Raw genomic sequence first — 23,109 nt, 5'->3', positions numbered from 1 at the left:
ACATGATTAGTTCTTATATGTAATTTTATTTACTCACAGAGCAGCTCTGGAGGCTTTGACCACTGGCAGCAGCCTCAGAAGACCTTCCTCTGATCTGGAGTATTTCTTCAGGTCAAACACATCCAGCTCCTTTTCTGAAGTCAGCAACACAAAGACCAGAGCTGACCACTGTGCAGGTGACAGGTTGGGTTTTGAGAGACTTCCTGATCTCAGGTATCTTTGGATCTCCTCCACTAGAGAATGGTCATTCAGTTCATTCAGACAGTGGAACAGATTGATGCTCCTCTCTGGAGAGAGATTTTCCCCGATCTTCTCCTTGATGTACTTGACTGTTTCTTCATGGCTCTGTGAGCTGCTTCTTGTCTTTGTCAGCAGACCTCGTAAGTACTTCTGATTGGACTCCAGTGAGAGGCCCAGAAGGAAGCGGAGGAAAAGGTCCAGGTTTCCCGTCTCACTTTGTAAGGCTTTATCCACAGCACTCTTGTAGAAAGTAACTTCAGGCTCGTCTTTTGTTTGCAGTTTGTCCATTAGATTCTCATTGTTGTTGATGAATGAGAGGAACACATATACAGCAGCCAGAAACTCCTGAATGCTCAGATGAACAAAGCAGTACACCTTGTCCTGGTACAGACCATATTCCTCTTTAAAGAGCTGTGTGCACAATCCTGAGTACACTGAGGCTTCAATGACATCAATACCAGCCTCTTTCAGGTCTTCTTCATAGAAAATCAGATTGCCCTTCACAAGCTGTTGAAAAGCCAGTTTTCCCAGTGACAGAATGCTCTCTTTATTCCAGTGTGGACCTGTCTCTTCTTTCCCAAGATACTTTTCATTCTTCTGTTTGGTATGAAACACCACAAGGTGTGTGTACATCTCAGTCAGAGTCTTGGGCATCTCTTCTCTCTTATGTTTCAGCATGTGTTCAAGGACTGTTGCAGCAATCCAACAGAAGGCTGGAATGTGGCACATGATGTGGAGGCTCCTTGACGTCTTTATGTGTGAGATGATTCTGCTGGCCAGGTCCTCATCACTGAATCTCTTCCTGAAGTACTCCTCCTTCTGTGGGTCATTGAACCCTCGTACCTCTGTCACCTGGTCAACACACCCTGAAGGGATCTTATTGGCTGCTGCAGGTCGGGTAGTTATCCAGAGGAGAGCAGAGGGAAGCATATTTCCCTTGATGAGATTTGTCAGCAGAACATCCACTGAGGTTGACTCTGTGACGTCACAACAGATCTTGTTCTTCTGGAAGTCTAGGGGCAGTCGGCACTCATCCAGACCGTGAAAGATTAACAGAACTTTGAACTTGTCGTAGTTGGAGATTCCTGATTGTTTGGTTTCCATTGAGAAGTGATTGAGAAGTTCAATCAAAGTGAGATTTTCACCTTTCATCAAATTCAGCTCCCGGAAAGGGAATGGAAATACAAATTGGACATCCTGATTTGCTTTTCCTTCAGCCCAGTCCAGAATGAACTTCTGCACAGAGACTGTTTTTCCAATGCCAGCGACTCCCTTTGTCAGCACAGTTCTGATAAGTTTGTCTTGACCAGTTAAGGGTTTGAAGATGTCGTTACATTTGATTGCAGTCTCTGGTCTTGCTTGTTTCCTGGATGTTGTCTCAATCTGTCTCAGCTCATGTTCATTATTGACCTCTCCTGTTCCACCCTCTGTGATGTAGAGCTCTGTGTAGATTTTATTGAGAAGTGTTGGGTTTCCTTGTTTAGCGATCCCCTCAAATACACATTTAAACTTCTTCTTCAGATTAGATTTGAGTTCACGTTGGCAAATCACAGCAGGATCATCTGAATCTAGAAATAACACATAGGATATTAATATTACATCTGTTTTAATGCCTACAGTATTGTAGGACTGTGATAAAGTTTTAAATTATAATTATGTATTCTCTTAATCTTAACTGACTGTATAAATGTGCAAATGTTTTCATAATCATTACAGACTGGTGTGACTGATTATATTATTATTGGTATTATTGATGGTATTATTAATGTTGTCTCTCTCTCTTTCTAAATTAATCACCACAACACATCCCTGCTGCTACTTGATGAGGTCACTAGGTGTTGTGTTAAGGCTGCTACAATATCATTGAGTTACACAGCTACTTTAGCTGTACTTTAGCTACAGCTTTTAAATGTTATAAAACAGCATTCAACATGAGGCAGACAGCTCTTACATTTCTCCAGTGTGTCAGCAAACTCATTCTGGTTCATTTTCCTCAGGACGTGCAGTGTGATCTTCAGAGCCCCCTCTCTGGCACTGCTCTCCTGCTTCTCATCTTCAGCGTCCACCACTTCCTTATCCTGCTTCTGACTCTCAAAGCCTTCTGGGAGTTCTGGACTAAGAATCCTCTTGAACATCTTCAGCTCGTTCTTCACAAATGTCATAATTTTCTCTTCAAGCAACTGAAATAAATAAAGTAAATAAGTTAAGCAAGAGAATAAATGTTTCTCATTAACACATTAAATGAATGATTGACAGATCAACTTTACTTGAGGTAAACAAAAACAAATGTACATAACAGGACCACATACACTGAATATGGAGTCCAGGTCTATTTGATGACTCTGGGAAGACTGACCACTGAGAATCTCTGACTCTGATCTCTCCTGTTGGTTTCTGTTGACAAAACATGAGATTACATCTCCTCATCCAGGGAGTGCACACACACACACACACACACACACACACACACACACACACACACACACACACACACACACACACACACACACACAGGGAATGTTGTGTTTGTTTAATATGGTTTTAGGACTATGAAAATGGAAAAAAGGATTAGCCTATGGATTATGAAAACATCAAAAAGAAATGGGAAAATGGGAGAGAAATGACTAGAGACAGTGTTGTTTAACTCACTGACCATGACCCATGAGTTCTTCTTACCTTTGTTCAGTAGAAAAGTCTCCCTCTCTAAAGGATATAGGTTGTTCTATAGACCGGTCACTCTTCGTGGACACACAGCTGGGTACAGGGGAGGCTGGTCTCTCCTGCTTGATTGGGCTTCAACACAACAGAGACAAACATTACATCTCTCATCTACTCTGAGCTCAGATTGGGAAACATAAGAAGAGTTTCATTCCTAAACGCAAAATATCCATTTTCAGAAATGTTGGTAAATTAGCTTTTATTGTTTAAAGCATTTCTGAAAGAGATTGGTGTGTTTTTTCACTATTTAATCATGGCATGGGATTGTTCAATGACAGACATGTATTTGTTTAAAATCTATCACTTTATGGTTTCATTTCAGAGGGACAAATAATAATATTTCTTTACAAAATGCTATATATCTGCCTCACTCTCAACTGTGAACGACTGTTTCGATCTTATGTAGTTTTTTAAATGTCAGCTACATAGGTCTACCTCACATCTTTTATTTAGCTTAACAATATGACATCTCTGATGTAAATTAACATGGCTCATTCTATACTGTCAGCTAATTCCAAGGTACATCACAGAAAGAAAGACAATGTAATTTTTGTCAGAACAGAATGGCCACATAGATCATCTTTAGCATTGATAAGTAGAAGAGGCCATGGAGAAAGGAGCTTGGAATCTGTGCCAAAATGGAACACATAAAGGAGACTGAAAATGGAACACATAAATGAGACTGAAAATGGAACACATAAAGGAGACTGAAAATGGAACACATAAAGGAGACTGAAAATGGAACACATAAAGGAGACTGAAAATGGAACACATAAAGGAGACTGAAAATGGAACACATAAATGAGACTGAAAATGGAACACATAAAGGAGACTGAAAATGGAACACATAAATGAGACTGAAAATGGAACACATAAAGGAGACTGAAAATGGAACACATAAAGGAGTCTGAAAATGGAACACATAAATGAGACTGAAAATGGAACACATAAAGGAGACTGAAAATGGAACACATAAAGGAGACTGAAAATGGAACACATAAAGGAGACTGAAAATGGAACACATAAATGAGACTGAAAATGGAACACATAAATGAGACTGATTGTATCAACAATCAAGAGGTTGCCAAAGAGTGGAGGACTGAGATGAGACAATATGTGGGTCTAATTAACCCCTTACACTTGGGAATTGGCCTAAATGGACACCGCTGAATTGAAATGTTTCCTACTGTCAAGCCCTGGCCTTAGTTATCTTTGTTTTCTTTATTATTTTAGTTAGGTCAGGGTGTGACATGGGGGATGTTTGTGTGTTTTTGTCTAGTCAAGGGTGCTTGTATTGTCTAGGGGGTTTTGGTAGAGTTGATGGGGTTGTGTTCAGTGTAGGTGTTTAGGTCTATGGTTGCCTGAGTGGTTCTCAATCAGAGACAGCTGTCTATCGTTGTCTCTGATTGGGAGCCATATTTAAGGCAGCCATAGGCATTAGCCAGGTTGTGGGTATTTGTCTATGTCTAAACGTTAGTAGCTTGTGTCTGCACTTTCGTTTTGTAGCTTCACGGTCGTTTGTTGTTTTTGCTAGTTTGTAAAAGTGTTTTGTTTCGTGTTCATCTTCGTCAATAAAAGATGTATTCGTATCACGCTGCACCTTGGTCCTCTCTTCCACAGAAAGACGATCGTGACAGAATTACCCACCACACCAGGACCAAGCAGCGTGTTAAGCAGCAGCAGGAACAACATACACAGGATTCATGGACTTGGGAGGAAATACTGGACGGTAAGGGACCTTGGGCACAACCGGGAGAATATCGCCTCCCTCGTGAAGAGCTGGAGGCAGCTAAAGCCGAGAGGAGGCGATATGAGGAGGCAGCACGGAAGCGAGGCTGGAAGCCTGAGAGTCAAACCCAAAAATTTCTTGGGGGGGAGGCTACAAGGGAGTGTGGGGAAGTCAGGTAGGAGACCTGCGCCAACTCCCCGTGCTTACCGTGGGAAGCGAGAGTACGGGCAGACACCGTGTTATGCGGTAGAGCGCACGGTGTCTCCTGTACGTGTGCATAGCCCGGTGCGGTACATTCCAGCTCCTCGTATCGGCCGGGCTAGATTGGGCATTGAGCCAGGTGCCATGAAGCCGGCTCAACGTGTCTGGTCTCCAGTGCGTCTCCTCGGGCCGGCATACATGGCACCAGCCTTACGCATGGTGACCCCGGTTCGCCAACACAGCCCAGTGCGGGTTATTCCACCTGCCCGCACTGGTCGGGCTACGGGGACCATTCAACCAGGTAAGGTTGGGCAGGCTCAGTGCTCAAGGGAGCCAGTACGCCTGCACGGTCCGGTATATCCGGCGCCACCTCCCCGCCCCAGCCCAGTACCACCAGTGCCAACACCACGCACCAGGCTTCCAGTGCGTCTCCAGAGCCCTGTTCCTCCTCCACGCACTCGCCCTATGGTGCGTGTCTCCAGCCCGGTACCACCAGTTCCGGCACCACGCACCAAGCCTCCTGTGCGTCTCCAAAGTCCTGTGCGTCCTGTTGCTGCTCCCCGCACTAGCCTTGAGGTGCGTGTCCTTAGCCCGGTACCTCCAGTTCCAGTACCATGCACCAGGCCTACTGTGCGCCTCAGCCGGCCAGAGTCTGCCGTCTGCCAAGCGCTATCTGAGCTGCCTGCCTGCCCAGAGCCGTCTGCGCTGTCCGTCTGCCCAGCGTCGCCTGCATTGCCTGTCTGCCCAACGCCGTCTGAGGTGTCCGTCTGCCCAACGCCGCCTGCGCTGCCCGTCTGCCCAGCACCGTCTGAGCTGCCCGTCTGTCCTGAGCCTTCAAAGACGCCCGTCTGTCCTGAGCGTTCAAAGCCGCCCGTCTGTCCTGAGCCTTCAGAGCCGTCCGTCAGTCAGGAGCCGCTAGAGTCGTCCGTCAGTCAGGAGCAGCCAGAGCCGCCCGCCAGTCAGGATCTGCCAGAGCCGCCCGCCAGTCAGGAGCAGCCAGAGCCGCCCGCCAGTCAGGAGCAGCCAGAGCCGCCCGCGAGTCAGGATCTGCCAGAGCCGCCCGCCAGTCAGGATCTGCCAGAGCCGCCCGCCAGCCAGGATCTGCCAGAGCCGCCCGCCAGCCAGGATCTGCCAGAGCCGCCCGCCAGCCAGGATCTGCCAGAGCCGCCCGCCAGCCAGGATCTGCCCCTCAGTCCGGAGCTGCCCCTCAGTCCGGAGCTGCCCCTCAGTCCGGAGCTGCCCCTCAGTCCAGTGGCGCCTTCTAGGATGGTATTCAGGCCAGGACTCGCTGAAAGGGTCGCCGCTCCAGAGGCGCCACCAAAGCAGGTAGTGACTAACGTGAAGTGGGGGTCACGTCCCGCACCCGAGCCGCCGCCATAAGAAGGCCCACCCGGACCCTCCCCTTCTGTGTCAGGTTTGCGGCCGGAGTCCGCACCTTTGGTGGGGGGGGGGGTACTGTCACGCCCTGGCCTTAGTTATCTTTGTTTTCTTTATTATTTTAGTTAGGTCAGGGTGTGACATGGGGGATGTTTGTGTGTTTTTGTCTAGTCGAGGGTGTTTGTAGTGTCTAGGGGGTTTTGGTAGATTTTATGGGGTTGTGTTCAGTGTAGGTGTTTAGGTATGTCTATGGTTGTCTGAGTGGTTGTCAATCAGACAGCTGTCTATCGTTGTCTCTGATTGGGAGCCATATTTAAGGCAGCCATAGGCATTAGCCAGGTTGTGGGTATTTGTCTATGTCTAAACGTTAGTAGCTTGTGTCTGCACTTTCGTTTTGTAGCTTCACGGTCGTTTGTTGTTTTTGCTAGTTTGTAAAAGTGTTTTGTTTCGTGTTCATCTTCGTCAATAAAAGATGTATTCGTATCACGCTGCGCCTTGGTCCTCTCTTCCACAGAAAGACGATCGTGACACCTACAGAATAAATATTTAAAGCATATGCATAACCATGGTAGCAATTAAAAGGGAACAGTTTAAAGAGTTTCATTCCAAAAAGCTATATATCCATTTTCATAAATGTTCATAAATTAGCTGTTATTGTTTAAAGGAATTGGTGTGTTTTTTCACTATCAAATCATGGCTTGGTGTTGTTCAATGACAGTACTACTGCAGTTGCTAAATAATTCCAATAGATGGCAGCATAAAACCACAAATGACATTTCAGAAGATTAGTTTAGTTTTCTCCCTGGATACACCACCACTCCCCCTCACAGGAAAACTCCTGTGTGCTTCTTTCTGTCCCTTTCCAAACTGCTAACTAAAGAGGAAGGACTGAAAAAGCATTTAACAGATTACTGTGAAGGAATATAATGATTATTCATGTTTTTAATCAGCTGTTTTTATGCTCATGTTTTGTAATTATACTTCATTAATATAACGATTATCAATAAGCCAGAACATTAATTCAGTCATCTCATCAAGGGAAATATGCTTCCCTCTGCTCTCCTCTGGATAATATTTTCCAGGTACATTCACTGTCAAATTCATCAACCAGCATCGACCCGCTCTGCCTTCTCTTGCTAGTAGTCAACTCAGCCCCGCTAAAAGGCTGGTGTCGTCACTCTGCCTTCTCCAGGGGCATGTTGAGGTAAATTTACTAACCTGGAGGGTTGAATTATGTAATTTATTGGTGGGCTGGAAGACGCACTCTTGTCTTTTCTATTCCGAGGTTGTTTACTCGCAATATCAGATATTAAGATGTTTTTTATAATGAACGTATACTAAGGTTGAGACAGACAGGCAGACAGACAGACAGACAGACAGACAGACAGACAGACAGACAGACAGACAGACAGACAGACAGACAGACAGACAGACAGACAGACAGACAGACAGACAGACAGACAGACAGACAGACAGACAGACCATGAGGGAATACTGTGTTTGTTTAATATTGTTTTAGGACTATGAAATTGGAAAAAAGGATTAGCCTATGGATTATGAAACAACAAAAATAAATGGGAAAATGGGAGAGAAATGACTAGAGACAGTGTTGTTTAACTCACTGACCATGACCCATGAGTTCTTCTTACCTTTGTTCAGTAGAAAAGTCTCCCTCTCTAAATGATATAGGTTGTTCTATAGACCGGTCACTCTTCATGGACACACAGCTGGGTACAGGGGAGGCTGGTCTCTTCTGCTTGATTGGGCTTCAACACAACAGAGACAAACATTACATCTCTCATCTACTCTGAGCTCAGATGGGGAAACATAAGAGTTTCATTCCAAAACGCTATATATCCATTTTCAGAAACATTCATAAATTATCTTTTATTGTTTTGTTAAATTATTAAAGAGATTGGTGGGTTTTTTCACTATCTAATCATGGCAGGGGGTTGTTCAATGACAGACATGTATATGTTTAAAATCTATCACTTGATGGTTTCATTTCAGAGGGACAAATAATCATGTTTTTTTGCAAAATGCTATATATCTGCCTCACTCTCAGAGAAATCAGTAGTACTACTAGGTTTTATACAGTAAAAATATATATCTGCCTCACTCTCAGAGAAATCAGTAGTACTACTAGGTTTTATACAGTAAAAATATATATCTGCCTCACTCTCAGTGAAATCAGTAGTACTGCTAGGTTTTACACAGTGAAATGTGACCGACCGGCTCGATTCGGTCTTAAGTAGCAACATTTGAAATTGTGTTTTTCACATTGGATAAAAGTAGAGACTCAGAGCTAGAAAATAGTATAAATACACTTTATAAATTTACTAACCGGGAGGGTTGAATTATGTAATTTATTGGTGGGCTGGAAGAAGCACTCTTGTCTTTTCTATTCCGAGGTTGTTTACTCGCAATATCAGATATTAAGATGATTTTCATAATACATGTATACTAAGGTTGATGTTCTGACTAGTGATAATTTACCCGGTGTTCAATACCTGCTATGGTCCAAAAAAATTTGCTCTCCCAAAAGCAACACAGCCCTAATACAAGATATATAGCTAACTAAAGTAATGAGTGACCACTAGAAAATCATGGGACATATAGTCTTTGGTTGCATGCTATTTTATGTCAATCATATTGCTGCTTGTAGCCTATAACTGATGATTCATGGTATTATGCTGCCATCTATTGGAAATATTTAGCAATTAAAAGTTATTAATTCACGTACAGACATTGTTGAGGCAGCTGAGAAATAAAGTGTATTTTCTTGTTAATTCCTTAGATCTCAAACCTGCCCCATCTATCCCACGCCAAATGCTGGACTTTCACATAGAGATTACCAGGTCACCCAGTTCAAACCACATTTGAAAAATAAAATTAATGTGTCTTGTTTATCAAGTGTTCTGCATTGACATAATAAACATAATAAAATAACAAAACAAAAAGTAGACAGGTTTTGATTAACAAAATAATCAAAATTATATTTAGTACCTCTGGCAGTCTCTATGGGGGTACCACAGGGTTCAATTATTGGGCCAACTCTTTTCTCTGTATGTATCAACGATGTTGCTCTTGCTGCGGGTGATTCCCTGATCCACCTCTACGCAGACGACACCATTCTGTATACATCTGGCCATTCTTTGGACACTGTGTTAACTATCCTCCAAACATGCTTCAATGCCATACAACACTCCTTCCGTGGCCTCCAACTGCCCGCACCCACCCACCCGACTAGCATCACTACTCTGGACGGTTCTGACTTAGAAGATGTGGACAACTACAAATACCTAGGTGTCTGGCTAGACTGTGAACTCTCCTTCCAGACCCATATTAAACATCTCCAATATTAAATCTAGAATCGGCTTCCTATTTCGCAACAAAGCTTCCTTCACTCACGTCGCCAAACGTACCCCCGTAAAACTGACCATCCTACCGATCCTCGACTTCGGTGATGTCATTTACAAAATAGCTTCCAATACTCTACTCAGCAAACTGGATGCAGTTTATCACAGTGCCATCCGTTTTGTCACCAAAGCCCCTTATACCACCCACCACTGCGACCTGTATGCTCTAGTCGGCTGGCCCTCGCTACATATTCGTCGCCAGACCCACTGGCTCCAGGTCATCTATAAGTCCATGCTAGGTAAAGCTCCGCCTTATCTCATCTCACTGATCACGATAACAACACCCACCCGTAGCACGCGCTCCAGCAGGTATATCTCACTGGTCATCCCCAAAGCCAACACCTCATTTGGCCGCCTTTCCTTACAGTTCTCTGCTGCCAAAGACTGGAACGAATTGCAAAAATCGCTGAAGCTGGAGACTTATATTTCCCCCACTAACTTTAAACATCAGCTATCTGAGCAGGTAACCGATCACTGCAGCTGTACATAGCCCATCTGTAAATAGCACACCCAATCTACCTATCTCATCCCCATATTGTTTTATTTACTTTTCTGCTCTTTTGCACACCAGTATTTCTACTTGCACATCACCATCTGCTCATCTATTGCCCCAGTGTTAATTTCCTTAAATTGTAATTACTTCGCAACTATGGCCTATTTATTGCCTTACCTCCTCATGCCATTTGCACACACTGTATATAGACTTTATTTTTCTCCTATTGTGTTATTGACTGTACACTTGTTTATTCCATGTGTAACTCTGTGTTGTTGTTTGTGTCGCACTGATTTGCTTTATCTTGGCCAGGTCGCAGTTGTACGTAAATGAGAGCTTGTTTTCTAGTAGCTTACCTGGTTAAATAAAGGTGAAATTACCTTTTTTTTTATATATATATATAAAATTGTATTTACTTACATAATATTATTACTAAAATAGTTTCTAAACGTTTTCTAGGCTACCCTACCCTAGAATTAGGGTTAGGGGTTATGGAAAAATAGGTAATACGTAGGGTTAGAGTTGCTGTATAGGACTTTGTGACATCTGCTGATGTAAAAAGGGCTTAATAAATACATTTGATTGATTGTTACGTTCAGGGTTTTTAAGGCAAAAAACAGTATTGGTTTATGGCTCTCTAGCCCCTCCCTGTGGCCTCTGTGGGTACTACATAACTCATTCACGACACCTGCTAGGCTCATAATCTGAGGTAGCAACTGTGTCAGATCTACAAAACAATGAGCTAGACCTGTCCATTTGGTTTGCAACTCAGTGAACCTGCACAGCATTCACTCAATTCGATGCCTTCAAATTAAGATTTCAATGCATGTCAAATTACCCAGCAGCCATTTAGAAACAACAAGTAGTCAAAAAAAGTGTTATTTGTTAATTAAACAATGTCTTCTGTCTGTTTAAATTGGCCACATCTTGAAAAAGAGGACAGGGAAATGTGTTTTGTTTAGGCTGAATACCTTTTTCTTAAAACAAAAATGGTTAACCATGACAAGAAAATGTTTAACGTTTAGGACTGTGGGTCACCACTACGTATACCCAGGTGAACAGTGATATCACTCACAAAGTAGCTGTAACCCTGTTAATAATAAGTTATCTGAGGTAAGTCTGCAATATATATAGAACCCTTAGTGAAGTAGTGAAGCAGGCATTGTGATGCAGAACAATGGGCTGGGAATAGAATGTTCAGAAGGTGAGTTGGTGCCACGGTGCTCAATACAACTAATAGGAGCTGGCAGGGTGATAAATGACCTGAAATAAGGTCTGTTTTTTCACGATTACTTCATAACTAGGGGCATATTGGTAATGTTATGAAACTGGGCTTCTTGACGGATGCAATGAACTAGCTTTAATCCGAAAGAAACGTTGTTAAAAATGGAATGTGTCCAGCGTAATTGAGGCACCTCAAAAATAATATTCAAAAGTTTGGTCCTTCGACACAGAGGGGTTAAACACTAAAGTTGCAGTCCATCTAGTGAAGAGAGGAGAACCGGACAGAGGTAGCCAGCATCCGTCAACGAGAGAGGGAGGAGCCCTCCATGGGATTTAACAGGTGAAAGAAACAACCGGGGAGCTCCAGAAATGAAATGCAGGCAGCCGGAGATGATGTTGTGGTAGCTATGGTAACTAAGATGCTGCTGGTATAGTAGGGTTCTATATATATTCTATATATACTGTATACTCAGACACTTCCTAACATCCTGCAAAGAGGTTCTATATATATTCTATATATACTGTATACTCAGACACTTCCTAACCTCCTATAAAGGGTTCTATATATATTCTATATATACTGTATACTCAGACACTTCCTAACCTCCTATAAAGGGTTCTATATATATTCTATATATACTGTATACTCAGACACTTCCTAACCTCCTATAAAGGGTTCTATATATATTCTATATATACTGTATACTCAGACACTTCCTAACCCCCTATAAAGGGTTCTATATATATTCTATATATACTGTATACTCAGACACGTCCTAACCTCCTATAAAGGGTTCTATATATATTCTATATATACTGTATACTCAGACACTTCCTAACCCCCTATAAAGGGTTCTATATATATACTATATATACTGTATACTCAGACACTTCCTAACCTCCTATAAAGGGTTCTATATATATTCTATATATACTGTATACTCAGACAGGCTAACATCCTATAAAGGGTTCTATATATATTCTATATATACTGTATACTCAGACACTTCCTAACCTCCTATAAAGGGTTCTATATATATTCTATATATACTGTATACTCAGACACTTCCTAACCTCCTATAAAGGGTTCTATATATATTCTATATATACTGTATACTCAGACACTTCCTAACCTCCTATAAAGGGTTCTATATATATTCTATATATACTGTATACTCAGACACTTCCTAACCCCCTATAAAGGGTTCTATATATATTCTATATATACTGTATACTCAGACACGTCCTAACCTCCTATAAAGGGTTCTATATATATTCTATATATACTGTATACTCAGACACTTCCTAACCTCCTATAAAGGGTTCTATATATATTCTATATATACTGTATACTCAGACACTTCCTAACCCCCTATAAAGGGTTCTATATATATACTATATATACTGTATACTCAGACACTTCCTAACCTCCTATAAAGGGTTCTATATATATTCTATATATACTGTATACTCAGACAGGCTAACATCCTATAAAGGGTTCTATATATATTCTATATATACTGTATACTCAGACACTTCCTAACCTCCTATAAAGGGTTCTATATATATTCTATATATACTGTATACTCAGACACTTCCTGACCTCCTATAAAGGGTTCTATATATATTTTATATATACTGTATACTCAGACAGGTTAATCTCCTATAAAGGGTTCTATATATATTCTATATATACTGTATACTCAGACACTTCCTAACCTCCTATAAAGGGTTCTATATATATTCTATATATACTGTATACTCAGACACTTCCTAACCTCCTATAAAGGGTTCTATATATATTTTATATATACTGTATACTCAGACACTTCCTAACCTCCTATAAAGGGTTCTATATATATTCTATATATACTGTATACTCAGACACTTCCTAACCTCCTATAAAGGGTTCTATATATATTCTATATATACTGTATACTCAGACACTTCCTAACCTCCTATAAAGGGTTCTATATATATTTTATATATACTGTATACTCAGACACTTCCTAACCTATAAAGGGTTCTATATATATTCTATATATACTGTATACTCAGACACTTCCTAACCTCCTATAAAGGGTTCTATATATATTCTATATATACTGTATACTCAGACACTTCCTAACCTCCTATAAAGGGTTCTATATATATTCTATATATACTGTATACTCAGACACTTCCTAACCTCCTATAAAGGGTTCTATATATATTCTATATATACTGTATACTCAGACACTTCCTAACCTCCTATAAAGGGTTCTATATATATTCTATATATACTGTATACTCAGACACTTCCTAACCTCCTATAAAGGGTTCTATATATATTCTATATATACTGTATACTCAGACACTTCCTAACCTCCTATAAAGGGTTCTATATATATTCTATATATACTGTATACTCAGACACTTCCTAACCTCCTATAAAGGGTTCTATATATATTCTATATATACTGTATACTCAGACACTTCCTAACCTATAAAGGGTTCTATATATATTCTATATATACTGTATACTCAGACACTTCCTAACCTCCTATAAAGGGTTCTATATATATTCTATATATACTGTATACTCAGACACTTCCTAACCTCCTATAAAGGGTTCTATATATATTCTATATATACTGTATACTCAGACAGGGTAACCTCCTATAAAGGGTTCTATATATATTCTATATATACTGTATACTCAGACACTTCCTAACCTCCTATAAAGGGTTCTATATATATTCTATATATACTGTATACTCAGACACTTCCTAACCTCCTATAAAGGGTTCTATATATATTTTATATATACTGTATACTCAGACACTTCCTGACCTCCTATAAAGGGTTCTATATATATTTTATATATACTGTATACTCAGACACTTCCTAACCTATAAAGGGTTCTATATATATTCTATATATACTGTATACTCAGACACTTCCTAACCTCCTATAAAGGGTTCTATATATATTCTATATATACTGTATACTCAGACACTTCCTAACCTCCTATAAAGGGTTCTATATATATTCTATATATACTGTATACTCAGACACTTCCTAACCTCCTATAAAGGGTTCTATATATATTCTATATATACTGTATACTCAGACACTTCCTAACCTCCTATAAAGGGTTCTATATATATTCTATATATACTGTATACTCAGACACTTCCTAACCTCCTATAAAGGGTTCTATATATATTCTATATATACTGTATACTCAGACACTTCCTAACCTCCTATAAAGGGTTCTATATATATTCTATATATACTGTATACTCAGACACTTCCTAACCTCCTATAAAGGGTTCTATATATATTCTATATATACTGTATACTCAGACACTTCCTAACCTATAAAGGGTTCTATATATATTCTATATATACTGTATACTCAGACACTTCCTAACCTCCTATAAAGGGTTCTATATATATTCTATATATACTGTATACTCAGACACTTCCTAACCTCCTATAAAGGGTTCTATATATATTCTATATATACTGTATACTCAGACAGGGTAACCTCCTATAAAGGGTTCTATATATATTCTATATATACTGTATACTCAGACACTTCCTAACCTCCTATAAAGGGTTCTATATATATTCTATATATACTGTATACTCAGACACTTCCTAACCTCCTATAAAGGGTTCTATATATATTTTATATATACTGTATACTCAGACACTTCCTAACCTCCTATAAAGGGTTCTATATATATTCTATATATACTGTATACTCAGACACTTCCTAACCTCCTATAAAGGGTTCTATATATATTCTATATATACTGTATACTCAGACACTTCCTAACCTCCTATAAAGGGTTCTATATATATTTTATATATACTGTATACTCTGACACTTCCTAACCTATAAAGGGTTCTATATATATTCTATATATACTGTATACTCAGACACTTCCTAACCTCCTATAAAGGGTTCTATATATATTCTATATATACTGTATACTCAGACACTTCCTAACCTCCTATAAAGGGTTCTATATATATTCTATATATACTGTATACTCAGACACTTCCTAACCTCCTATAAAGGGTTCTATATATATTCTATATATACTGTATACTCAGACACTTCCTAACCTCCTATAAAGGGTTCTATATATATTCTATATATACTGTATACTCAGACACTTCCTAACCTCCTATAAAGGGTTCTATATATATTCTATATATACTGTATACTCAGACACTTCCTAACCTCCTATAAAGGGTTCTATATATATTCTATATATACTGTATACTCAGACACTTCCTAACCTCCTATAAAGGGTTCTATATATATTCTATATATACTGTATACTCAGACACTTCCTAACCTCCTATAAAGGGTTCTATATATATTCTATATATACTGTATACTCAGACACTTCCTGACCTCCTATAAAGGGTTCTATATATATTTTATATATACTGTATACTCAGACAGGTTAACCTCCTATAAAGGGTTCTATATATATTCTATATATACTGTATACTCAGACACTTCCTAACCTCCTATAAAGGGTTCTATATATATTCTATATATACTGTATACTCAGACACTTCCTAACCTCCTATAAAGGGTTCTATATATATTTTATATATACTGTATACTCAGACACTTCCTAACCTCCTATAAAGGGTTCTATATATATTCTATATATACTGTATACTCAGACACTTCCTAACCTCCTATAAAGGGTTCTATATATATTCTATATATACTGTATACTCAGACACTTCCTAACCTCCTATAAAGGGTTCTATATATATTTTATATATACTGTATACTCAGACACTTCCTAACCTATAAAGGGTTCTATATATATTCTATATATACTGTATACTCAGACACTTCCTAACCTCCTATAAAGGGTTCTATATATATTCTATATATACTGTATACTCAGACACTTCCTAACCTCCTATAAAGGGTTCTATATATATTCTATATATACTGTATACTCAGACACTTCCTAACCTCCTATAAAGGGTTCTATATATATTCTATATATACTGTATACTCAGACACTTCCTAACCTCCTATAAAGGGTTCTATATATATTCTATATATACTGTATACTCAGACACTTCCTAACCTCCTATAAAGGGTTCTATATATATTATATATATACTGTATACTCAGACACTTCCTAACCTCCTATAAAGGGTTCTATATATATTCTATATATACTGTATACTCAGACACTTCCTAACCTCCTATAAAGGGTTCTATATATATTCTATATATACTGTATACTCAGACACTTCCTAACCTCCTATAAAGGGTTCTATATATATTCTATATATACTGTATACTCAGACACTTCCTAACCTCCTATAAAGGGTTCTATATATATTATATATATACTGTATACTCAGACACTTCCTAACCTCCTATAAAGGGTTCTATATATATTCTATATATACTGTATACTCAGACACTTCCTAACCTCCTATAAAGGGTTCTATATATATTCTATATATACTGTATACTCAGACACTTCCTAACCTCCTATAAAGGGTTCTATATATATTCTATATATACTGTATACTCAGACACTTCCTAACCTCCTATAAAGGGTTCTATATATATTATATATACTGTATACTCAGACAGGCTAACCTCCTATAAAGGGTTCTATATATATTCTATATATACTGTATACTCAGACACTTCCTAACCTCCTATAAAGGGTTCTATATATATTCTATATATACTGTATACTCAGACACTTCCTGACCTCCTATAAAGGGTTCTATATATATTCTATATATACTGTATACTCAGACACTTCCTAACCCCCTATAAAGGGTTCTATATATATTCTATATATACTGTATACTCAGACACTTCCTAACCCCCTATAAAGGGTTCTATATATATTCTATATATACTGTATACTCAGACACTTCCTAACCTCCTATAAAGGGTTCTATATATATTCTATATATACTGTATACTCAGACAGGCTAACCTCCTATAAAGGGTTCTATATATATTCTATATATACTGTATACTCAGACACTTCCTAACCTCCTATAAAGGGTTCTATATATATTCTATATATACTGTATACTCAGACACTTCCTAACCTCCTATAAAGGGTTCTATATATATTCTATATATACTGTATACTCAGACACTTCCTAACCTCCTATAAAGGGTTCTATGTAGAACTTTAGTTGTTCTGTATATTAAGTAAGATGGAACTCTTTTTTGGTTTTAATAGGAGTGAAGAGTGTGTTGATATAACAGATATATTGTCAAACAACGATCAGAATTAGTCAAAACAACAAGGTTATGACAACACATTAGGCAATAATTAAGAGGCTAAATGATTGTGTCATGTTAACATTCTATGTGTGTGTGTGTGTGTGTGTGTGTGTGTGTGTGTGTGTGTGTGTGTGTGTGTGTGTGTGTGTGTGTGTGTGTGTGCTGGTGTGTGTGTGCTGGTGTGTGTGTGCTGGTGTGTGTGTGCTGGTGTGTGTGTGCGTGCGTGCGTGCGTGTGTGCGTGCGTGTGTGTTTGCGTGTGTGTGTGTGTGTGTGTGCTGGCGTGTGTGTGCTGGTGTGTGTGTGCTGGTGTGTGTGTGTGTGTGTGTGTGTGTGTGTGTGTGTGTGTGCGTGCGTGCGTGCGTGCGGGTGAGACAACCACATATCACAGTCCAATATACAGGATGCAAACATTTCATTCCAGCTATATAGCGTTTTGAAAAACAAAAATTGAATTAAAATCTTAGAACAACAATGAAGGTACCCATAAGAAATAATTTCTGATGAAAAATAACAAATGTGAAAAAATTGTGGATATAACATTTTAGAAACAAACTCTTTAATAATTCTTAAACAAATTGTCATCTCACCTCTTAGCTTTGGTGTCATGTCCCCCAGAGAGACTCATTTTAGAGGCAGGGACCCCCTCCTCTCTCTCCCCAGAGAGACTCATTTTAGAGAACTGACCCCTAAACAGAGATACAGCATGTTAGTTGTGGTTAACACAGTGACAACTAAACAGAGATCCAGCATGTTGGTTGTGGTTAACACAGTGACAACTAAACAGAGATCCAGCATGTTGGTTGTGGTTAACACAGTGACAACTAAACAGAGATCCAACATGTTGGTTGTGGTTAACACAGTGACAACTAAACAGAGATCCAGCATGTTGGTTGTGGTTAACACAGTGACAACTAAACAGAGATCCAACATGTTGATTGTGGTTAACACAGTGACAACTAAACAGAGATCCAACATGTTGGTTGTGGTTAACACAGTGACAACTAAACAGAGATCCAGCATGTTGGTTGTGGTTAACACAGTGACAACTAAACAGAGATCCAACATGTTGGTTGTGGTTAACACTGTGACAACTAAACAGAGATCCAACATGTTGGTTGTGGTTAACACAGTGACAACTAAACAGAGATCCAACATGTTGGTTGTGGTTAACACAGTGACAACTAAACAGAGATCCAGCATGTTGGTTGTGGTTAACACAGTGACAACTAAACAGACATCCAGCATGTTGGTTGTGGTTAACACAGTGACAACTAAACAGAGATCCAACATGTTGGTTGTGGTTAACACAGTGACAACTAAACAGAGATCCAGCATGTTGGTTGTGGTTAACACAGTGACAACTAAACAGACATCCAGCATGTTGGTTGTGGTTAACACAGTGACAACTAAACAGAGATCCAGCATGTTGGTTGTGGTTAACACAGTGACAACTAAACAGAGATACAGCATGTTGATTGACACAGTGACAACTAAACAGAGATCCAGCATGTTGGTTGTGGTTAACACAGTGACAACTAATTATTGAAGGTCAAGTGGTCCTGACAGAGTTCACATAGACTACCAGTAGCAGGACTCATCACCTTCAAATCAGTTTCATTCTAAATAACTGAGCATGTAGCGATATTTCCTAAACATTTCCTACAGAGACCATCAGGTCGTTCATCAATATAAAGGATATTTAAATACATTTCCTACAGAGACCATCAGGTTGTTCATCAACATAAAGGATATTTAAAAACATTTCCTACGGAGACCATCAGGTTGTTCATCAATATAAAGGATATTTAAATACATTTCCTACAGAGACCATCAGGTTGTTCATCAATATAAAGGATATTTAAAAACATTTCCTACAGAGACCATCAGGTTGTTCATCAATATAAAGGATATTTAAAAACATTTCCTACAGAGACCATCAGGTTGTTCATCAATATAAAGGATATTTAAATACATTTCCTACAGAGACCATCAGGTTGTTCATCAATATAAAGGATCATATCTCAGCCTACTCTGTCTATTGAATGTTTGACGAACTAACTTCATAATAATTAGCCTCGACTTACCAGAGTCTGCCCGTCTTTCCTTCAAATCAACACATGTATCTGACTTCTAATTCTACAGAGAAATCTGTGCAACAGTTTCTACAGCCATTTTGTAACTGCGTAGGCTACAAACTTATTTACAATTTCATATGAGGAAATCCCATATTTTCTGACGCTATTGAAGAGGAAGTAGTCTATATTACAAACTTCAAAACCCTTTTTATATTAATCTCAAATACACTACAAGTTTTAAATTCTCTACATTGCAGGAAAGTTCTCATGCAAAAGGTTATAAAATTCAGATCCTGTACAGAAATTGTCTTTTGGGAAGGCTGAAAGATAACATTGAATTCTCCCCAAGTATTGCAAACAGGAAGTTAACTTAGTCACAAGTTTGTGCCAACTACAGTAGTGTTGCAAAATCCTTACCACCCCACTCTTCCTCATCAGTCTCAAGAACAGAACCTGTGGTTTAATGTAGATCCATGTCAATACAACAGAAACAACATGTGGTATTCTCAACTTCTCTTTTATCAGAACAGAGACATGTCCAAGAGGAGGCTGGTGGGAAGAGCTATAGGAGGAAGGGTTAATTTTTATGGCTGAAATGGAATAAATAAATTAAGTGTTTGATCCCGTTCAATTTATTCCATTCCAGTCTTTACACTGAGCATGTCCTCCTATAGCTCCTCCACCAGCCTCCTCTGGTTTGTATGTGAAAGTATTCAGGTGTTCATGTTGCTGTGGAGGCAAATTATATTTAAAAAAAATACCTTTAAAGGTCCAATTCAGCCGTAAAAATAAAATATAATTAAATAAAATGGTGGATTTCTAAGTTTTGGAGAAAAAAAGTATAAAGTTAAAAGGTTCTACTGAATATGAGGTTGAAAAGTGGAGGAATTTACTTTTAACACTAGAATCAGTCCTGCTCCCTGACTTTTAACACTAGTGTCACGTCCTGACCAGAGTTCTTATGTGTTGTGCTTGTTTTAGTGTTGGTCAGGACGTGAGCTGGGTGGGCATTCTATGTTGTGTGTCTAGTTTGTCTGTTTCTGTGTTCAGCCTAATATGGTTCTCAATCAGAGGCAGCTGTCAATCGTTGTCCCTGGTTGAGAATCATATATAGGTGGCTTGTTTTGTGTTGGGGATTTTGTGGGTGGCTGTTTCCTGTGTCAGTGTTTGTGCCACACGGGACTGTGACGGTTAGTTTGTTTGTTATTTTGTATAGTGTATAGTTTCGTGTATATTAAATCATGGAAACTTACCACGCTGCACATTGGTCCTCCGATCCTTCTCGCCTCTCCTCGTCCGAGGAGGAGGAAGAGCTAGACTGCCGTTAGAACTAGAATCAGTCCTGCTCCCTGACTTTTAACACCAGAATCAGTCCTGCTCCCTGACTTTTAACACTAGAATCAGTCCTGCTCCCTGACTTTTAACACTAGAATCAGACCTGCTCCCTGACTTTTAACACTAGAATCAGTCCTGTTCCCTGACTTTTAACACTAGAATCAGTCCTGCTCCCTGACTTTTAACCCTAGAATCAGTCCTGCTCCCTGACTTTTAACCCTAGAATCAGTCCTGCTTTGAACTTCCGGCGCCGACCAAGATGGCAGCCTCGCTTCGCGTTCCTTGGAAAATATGCAGTATTTTGTTTTTTTATGTGTTATTCCTTACATTGGTACCCCAGGTAATCTTAGGTTTCATTACATACAGTCGGGAGGAACTACTGAATATAAGAGCAACGTCAACTCACCATCGTTCCAACCAGGAATATGACTTTCCTGAAACGGATCCAGTGTTTTGCCTTCCACCCAATACAACGGATCTGATCCCAGCCGGCGACCCTATGCGACGCCGTAAAAGGGGAAAACGTAGCAGTCTCCTGGTCAGGCTTCGGAGACGGGCACATCGCGCTCCACTCCCTAGCATACTACTCGCCAATGTCCAGTCTCTTGACAATAAGGTTGATGAAATCCGAGCACGGGTAACATTCCAGAGAGACATCAGGGATTGTAACGTTCTCTGCTTCACGGAAACATGGCTAATTCAAGAGACGCTAACGGAGTCGGTGCAGCCAGCTGGTTTCTTCACGCATCGCGCCGACAGAAACAAACATCTTTCTGGTAAGAAGAGGGGCGGGAGTGTATGCCTTATGATTAACGAGACGTGGTGTGATCATAACAACATACAGGAACTCAAGTCATTCTGTTCACCTGATCTAGAATTCCTCACAATCAAATGTCGACCGCATTATCTACCAAGAGAATTCTCTTCGATTATAATCACAGCTGTATATATTCCCCCCCAAGCAGACACATCGATGGCCCTGAACGAACTTTATATGACCCTTTGTAAACTGGAAACCACACACCCTGAGGCTGCATTCATCGTAGCTGGGGATTTTAACAAGGCGAATCTGAAAACAAAACTCCCTAAATTCTATCAGCATATCGATTGTGCTACCAGGGCTGGTAAAACCTTGGATCATTGTTATACTAACTTCCGCAACGCATATAAGGCCCTCCCCCGCCCTCCTTTCAGAAAAGCTGACCACGACTCCATTTTGTTGCTTCCAGCCTACAAACAGAAACTAAAACAACAAGCTCCCTCGCTCAGGTCTGTTCAACGCTGGTCCGACCAATCTGATTCCACGCTTCAAGACTGCTTCGATCACGCGGATTGGAATATGTTCCGCATTGCGTCCAACAACAACATTGACGAATATGCTGATTCGGTGAGCAAGTTCATTAGAAAGTGCATTGACGATGTCGTACCCACAGCAACGATTAAAACATTCCCAAACCAGAAACCGTGGATTGACGGCAGCATTCGCGTGAAACTGAAAGCGCGAACCACTGCTTTTAACCAGGGCAAGGTGACCGGAAACATGACCGAATACAAACAGTGTAGCTATTCTCTCCGCAAGGCAATCAAACAAGCTAAGTCCCAGTACAGAGACAAAATAGAATCGCAATTCAACAGCTCAGACACAAGAGGTATGTGGCAGGGTCTACAGTCAATCACGGATTACAAAAAGAAATCCAGCCCCATCGCGGACCAGGATGTCTTGCTCCCAGACAGGCTAAATAACTTTTTTGCTCGCTTTGAGGACAATACAGTGCCACTGACACGGCCCGCTACCAAAACCTGCGGGCTCTCCTTCACTGCAGCCGAGGTGAGTAAAACATTTAAACGTGTTAACCCTCGCAAGGCTGCAGGCCCAGACGGCATTCCCAGCCGCGTCCTCAGAGCATGCGCAGACCAGCTGGCTGGTGTGTTTACGGACATATTCAATCAATCCTTATCCCAGTCTGCTGTTCCCACATGCTTCAAGAGGGCCACCATTGTT

General features: G+C 39.9%; 1 long non-coding RNA gene across 1 annotated transcript; it reads right to left on the bottom strand.

Annotated features, from left to right (window-relative positions):
- Window positions 1-2,585: 2,585 nt before the first annotated feature.
- On the bottom strand, window positions 2,586-18,317 carry LOC120036887. The gene is made up of 3 exons (XR_005474686.1): window positions 18,285-18,317; window positions 2,917-3,033; window positions 2,586-2,634 (listed from the first exon to the last, which is right to left on the bottom strand). It is a non-coding gene; the product is annotated as an uncharacterized LOC120036887 (long non-coding RNA).
- Between the last annotated feature and the right edge of the window lie 4,792 nt (window positions 18,318-23,109).

This window comes from Salvelinus namaycush, unplaced genomic scaffold (assembly GCF_016432855.1).
Source record: "Salvelinus namaycush isolate Seneca unplaced genomic scaffold, SaNama_1.0 Scaffold150, whole genome shotgun sequence".
Lineage (NCBI taxonomy): Eukaryota > Metazoa > Chordata > Actinopteri > Salmoniformes > Salmonidae > Salvelinus > Salvelinus namaycush.
This window is presented reverse-complemented; position numbering and strand designations above follow the sequence as displayed.